This window comes from Drosophila nasuta, unplaced genomic scaffold, assembly GCF_023558535.2.
Source record: "Drosophila nasuta strain 15112-1781.00 unplaced genomic scaffold, ASM2355853v1 ctg60_pilon, whole genome shotgun sequence".
NCBI classification, from domain to species: domain Eukaryota; kingdom Metazoa; phylum Arthropoda; class Insecta; order Diptera; family Drosophilidae; genus Drosophila; species Drosophila nasuta.
In genome coordinates this window covers 13,670-19,365 of record NW_026869605.1, presented here as the reverse complement: position 1 = coordinate 19,365, position 5,696 = coordinate 13,670, and the positions used below count along the sequence as shown (strand labels likewise).

General features: G+C 31.4%; 1 long non-coding RNA gene across 1 annotated transcript; it reads left to right on the top strand.

The window, feature by feature from the left end:
• On the top strand, positions 1–4,427 carry LOC132798017 (uncharacterized). The gene is made up of 2 exons (XR_009633861.1): positions 1–1,489; positions 4,229–4,427. It is a non-coding gene; the product is annotated as an uncharacterized LOC132798017 (long non-coding RNA).
• The last annotated feature ends 1,269 nt before the right edge of the window (positions 4,428–5,696 follow it).

Here is a 5,696-nt window from a genome sequence, read left to right as displayed (position 1 = left end):
CGATTGATGTTTGGCCTTACATGGTCTCACTTTCCTTAATCTCTTTCTCTTTCGTCGTTGACCATCGCACAATAAAGACGTGTCCGCAGTTGCTTAAAAATAAATACATGTGTTTTATTCGAAACTTAAGAAACCTATAAAGAAATATTAAGTGATACAACTGGAGGATTCCATAAAAGAGAAGTTGCTGTACTCATCGAAATATTATATGAGAGGATTGGACTGGAGTGACTGGATTTTTCAACAGGTTATGGGCCCAGGCACCCATCAAAGATAAGTACACGTGCATTATAATTCGAAAGATGGAAAAATCTAAAAGAAATATTAAGCCGTTCGACGGCGAAAAATATGCCATCTGGAAGTTTCGTATTAAAGCGCTTTTAAATGAAAATGATTCAATTAAAGTAATTGACAACAATCAAAGTGAAGAAAATACGGATGAGTGGAAGAAGTTAGAAAAATTGGCCAAAAGTACAATAATTGAATATCTTAGTGATTCTTTTTAAGTTTTGCCACAGACGAATGTAGTGCTAAAGAAATTTTAAATAAGCTAGACTCAATTTATGAACGCAAAAGCTTGGCAACTCAGTTATCAGTTCGAAAACAATTACTTTCATTAAAATTAAAAACTGATATGGATTTGATAAATCATTTTTATATTTTTGACGATTTAATAACTGAGCTATCTGCATCTGGTGCAAAATTAGATGATTTGGACAAAATCAGCCATCTTTTGTTTTCTCTGCCTACCTCGTATGATGGTGTCATTACTGCCATTGAAACACTTGCAGAGAACAATTTGACTTTAGCTTACGTAAAACCAGATTACTTGATCACGAAATTAAATTAAAGAGAAATCCAAAGATACAAGTTTAAAAGTTTTGCAAGCTGTGAATAAAGTAAATAATTTTCAAAATAATAATAAACAATTTCAACATAATAATAAACAATCTCAATACAAAAATAATAAGTTTCATGATAAAGCACAGTTCAAATCAAAGTTCAAATTTAACAATAATAAACCAAAATGTTTTCACTGTGGCAAAATAGGGCACTTAAAGAAGGATTGCTATAAGTATAAGAGAGAGAAAGAAAATGAGAAAAATAAAGAAAAACAGGCACAATTGGCTCAAGGGCAAAATGAAACAGAACAATCTGGCTTTGCATTTATGCTCAAACGTCACAATAATATTGGTGATAAGCATATTTCTTTCCTATTGGATTCGGGTGCATCTGATCACTTGACCAACAATGAAAATCTACTCTCGAACATTCGCCATCTTGAATTACCCATCAAAATTGCTGTTGCAAAGTCAGACGAATTTATAATTGCAACTAAAAGGGATCAATGGAATTGTTAACCGATACTTTGACCAAAATCACTCTAAACGATGTATTATTTTGTCCGGATGTATCACAAAACCTTATCTCCGTTAAAAAGATGCAAGATGCAGGTTTTACAATTGTATTTCATCCAGGAGGTGTGCTTGTGAGTAAAAATAAAATAAATATTATGAACGCACATTTTAATGATAATGTTCCTTCTGTAAGGTTTACAATACCTAAAAAGCATTTGTATCAAATAAAATAAATTATAACATATGGCATGAGAGGTTAGGGCATATAAGTCTGGGAAAATTTCTTGAAATCAAAACCATAATTTATTTAAAGATACTAATATACTAACTAATGTCAATCCAGGTAATGATTTGTGTGAAGCCTGCATAAGAGGAAAACAAACTAGGCTTCCTTTTGAAAAGTTTAAAAATAAAGATCACATAGATAGGCCATTATTTGTAGTACATTCCGATGTCTGTGGTCCGATAACTCCTCCCACAATAAATAAAAAGAATTACTATGTTGTTTTATAGACCAATATACACATTACTGTGTAACATATTTGTTAACCTACAAGTCAGATGTTTTTGCTGCCTTTAGGGATTTTATTCTAAAGAGTGAAGCCCATTTTAATTTAAAAGTAGTTAATTTGTACATTGATAATGGAAGGGAATATTTATCGAATGAAATGCGAGAATTTTGTGTTGAAAAAGGCATCAGCTACCATTTAACAGTTCCACACACACCTCAGCAGAATGGTGTATCCGAAAGGATGATAAGGTCTATAACTGAAAAAGCTCGTGCTTTAGGAGCCGACCTACAGAAAAGTTTCTGGGGTGAAGCTGTGTTAACAGCAACGTATTTAATAAACAGAATTCCAAGTAATGCACTTAAAAATTTCTTGAAGACACCATATGAAATGTGGCATAACAAAAAGCCAAGCTTAAAATATTTAAAAGTTTTTGGTTCCACAGTATATGTTCATAATAAGCTACCTAAAAGGAAGTTTGATGATAAATCTTGGAAAGGTATACTTGTGGGGTATGAACCAAATGGATATAGAGTGTGGTGTATTGAAAAGAAATATTTGTAATATTTGTTGTTGTTGATGAAACAAATATGGTAAAGTCTAGAGCCGTGGTTGAGGAGGACATGCATCTTAATAATGAAGATGGTGAAAGTATTCTGTCGAATACTGATAATGAAAATGTCCTCAATAATAATGAGAATTCTGACCAAGCAGATGAACAGCCTAGCGACATGGTAGATTTTGAGAATGCCGATCCAGAAATTTCTGGTGAAAAGTCTTATGAAAAAGGAGACTTGGAATCGCAGATAAATATTAGAAAAAGTGATCGAATAATGAATAAACCAAAAGTATCTTATCGAGATTTAATAAATAATTGTGTGATGAATACTCAGTCTTTAATCTATTCTGTACCAAATAAATTTGTCGAGGTTAAATTCAATAAAGATAGACTACATTGGGAGAAAGCTATTAAATAAGAACTGGACTCACATATGTTAAATAAAACCTGGTCAATTGTACAAAAGCCTAAAAATAAAAATATAGTGGATTGTAGATGGGTTTTACAATCAAACAAAATGAATTTGGTGAACCAATAAAATATAAAGCCAGACTTGTTGCTCGAGGTTTTACGCAAGAATACTTAGTTGATTATAATGAAACATTTGCACCTGTAGCGAGAATATCTAGTTTTAGATTGATTATATCCATAGCAAATCAATATGACCTTTTAGTACATCATATGGATGTAAAGACAGCATTTTGAATGGAATATTAAAAGAAGAAATATATATGCAAATACCTGAAGGTCTTAAGGGTAGAGAAAATGAGGTTTGTAGACTACATAAAGCAATTTATGGTCTCAAGCAAGCTGCTCGGTGTTGGTTTGAAATATTCGAGAAAGCATTAACAGAAATAGGCTTTGTTAATTCACCAGTAGATCGTTGTATATATCTTCTTGATAAAGGAGATATATTCTCTAATATATATATTCTTTTATATGTAGATGACTTAGTGATATCTACTAAAAATAAACAAGTAATGATGGATTTTAAATTATACCTAATGAACAAATTCAGAATGACTGATTTAAATGAAATTAAATTTTTCTTAGGTATTAAAGTTAATAGAAGTGATGGTCAAATTAATCTTAGTCAATCTGCTTACATAAAATCAATACTTTTAAAATATAATATGGAAAATTGCAATGCTGTTAACTGTCCTCTACCAACTAAACTCAACCATATTGCTCTTAGCTCAGATGATAAGTGCGATGCCCCATGTCGAAATGTAATTGGATGTTTAATGTACATTATGTTATGTACAAGACCAGATCTAAGTACAGCTGTTAATTTTTAAGTCGTTATTGTGAAAAGAATAACACAGAACTTTGGCAGTGCCTGAAGAAAGTTTTAAGGTATCTAAAAGGTACAGTTGACTTAAAGTTATCCTTTCAGAGAAAAACAAATTTTAATGAGTTTTTAGTCGGCTATGTGGATTCTGATTGGGGCGGTAGTGAATCAGATAGAAAAAGTACTACAGGGTACATATTTAAAATGTTTGATTCTAATGTAATATGTTGGAATACAAGGAAGCAAAATTCTGTAGCTGCATCATCAACAGAAGCAGAATATATGGCCTTATTTGAGGCAGTTAGAGAAGCTAAATGGCTAAATTCATTATTAGTAAGTTTAAAGATAGAAGTAATTAATCCTATTAGATTATATGAAGATAACCAAGGATGTATAAGCATTGCCAATAACCCCTCATGTCATAAACGCTCAAAGCACATAGATATAAAATATCATTTTACAAGAGAACAGGTTGATAAGAACCTAATTGAAATTATTTATATTCCCACAGGTAAACAAATCGCAGATATGCTAACCAAACCATTACCAGCGCAACGTTTTTGTGATCTGCGAAAACAAATGAATTTAATAAACTGAAGATATAAAATGAAATGGATCTCATGGAAATTCGAGAAGGCTGTCTCAACATTTAAGTTTTTTTTATTATTATTTTTATATTTTTATTTTGAATTGAAATTGTTTAACGTAAATTATAATTTTTATTTAATTCAGTCTGATTGGGTTTTTGTGGGTTTTCCCCAATCCTTGCAACAAATGTTGGACTGGAATTGTACTACTCCCACTATAGCATATGCAGACATTTTTCTATTATAACTATTAAGTAAACTATAAAGAATATATATGTGTATATGTATACTATTTTTGAGGAGGTGTGTGGAAATGTAGCATCAAACTGGATGCAAAAACAGTATATATATACACATATTATCGAAACATCTCATCACTAATATATTCAATCAGTATATATTAGATATCGAATATCGATTGATGTTTGGCCTTACATGGTCTCACTTTCCTTAATCTCTTTCTCTTTTCGTCGTTGACCATCGCACAATAAAGACGTGTCCGCAGTTGCTTAAAAATAAATACATGTGTTTTTATTCGAAACTTAAGAAACCTATAAAGAAATATTAAGTGATACAACTGGAGGATTCCATAAAAGAGAAGTTGCTGTACTCATCGAAATATTATATGAGAGGATTGGACTGGAGTGACTGGATTTTTCAACATGTAGAAATAAAATGTAAATGCCTTTTTCTATATTAAATCGGATCTTATTTGCAAAAGGAAAAAAGTAGTTGACTCATTGGTTTATTGTCGTTCTTCTAAGATCAGTAGATCAATTAGGCTTGTAATAATTTTAAAACGACTAATTTCTGACCCCACCTTAAATTTGGATATCAAATTTTGCCGTCGGCAACAACAATTTTCGTTTTGGTGTGCGACCGATAAGTCCGACACCATGAGTTATCGCCTAAGCTGCCATATTGTTGATAGAATGAAAAGCAAGTTAAAAATACTTGTGTTATCAAACGGATGGCGATAAATTTGTTGAAGTTGGGTAAAATATGTTTTTAAAAATTAATTTATTTAATTTAATTACTTATGTGTAAAATTTTATAAAAAAATTGTTCGAATAACCGGAATGAAATGCATTAAAAAGTTGGCATCCCCATTTTTGTGGGAAACAGCTGATTGCCGTTCAACTGATTTTTTAAAGAAAGTTTCAAATCTTTCTTTGCAAAAAGACAAAAGGCAAATATATTTCATTCAGGGAAGCATAAATAAACTATGCAGGATAAAAATCCTTATGTGAGTTCAATCCACGCACGAAATTGGACATACAAAAGACATTTTTCGCGTTGTTTACTTTTAATCAAAACGCAAGTCAGCTGTTTTAGCAGTAAAAAATGAAACGTTCCGATAGCAAAACGATGACCAAAAACGATGTGAAAACC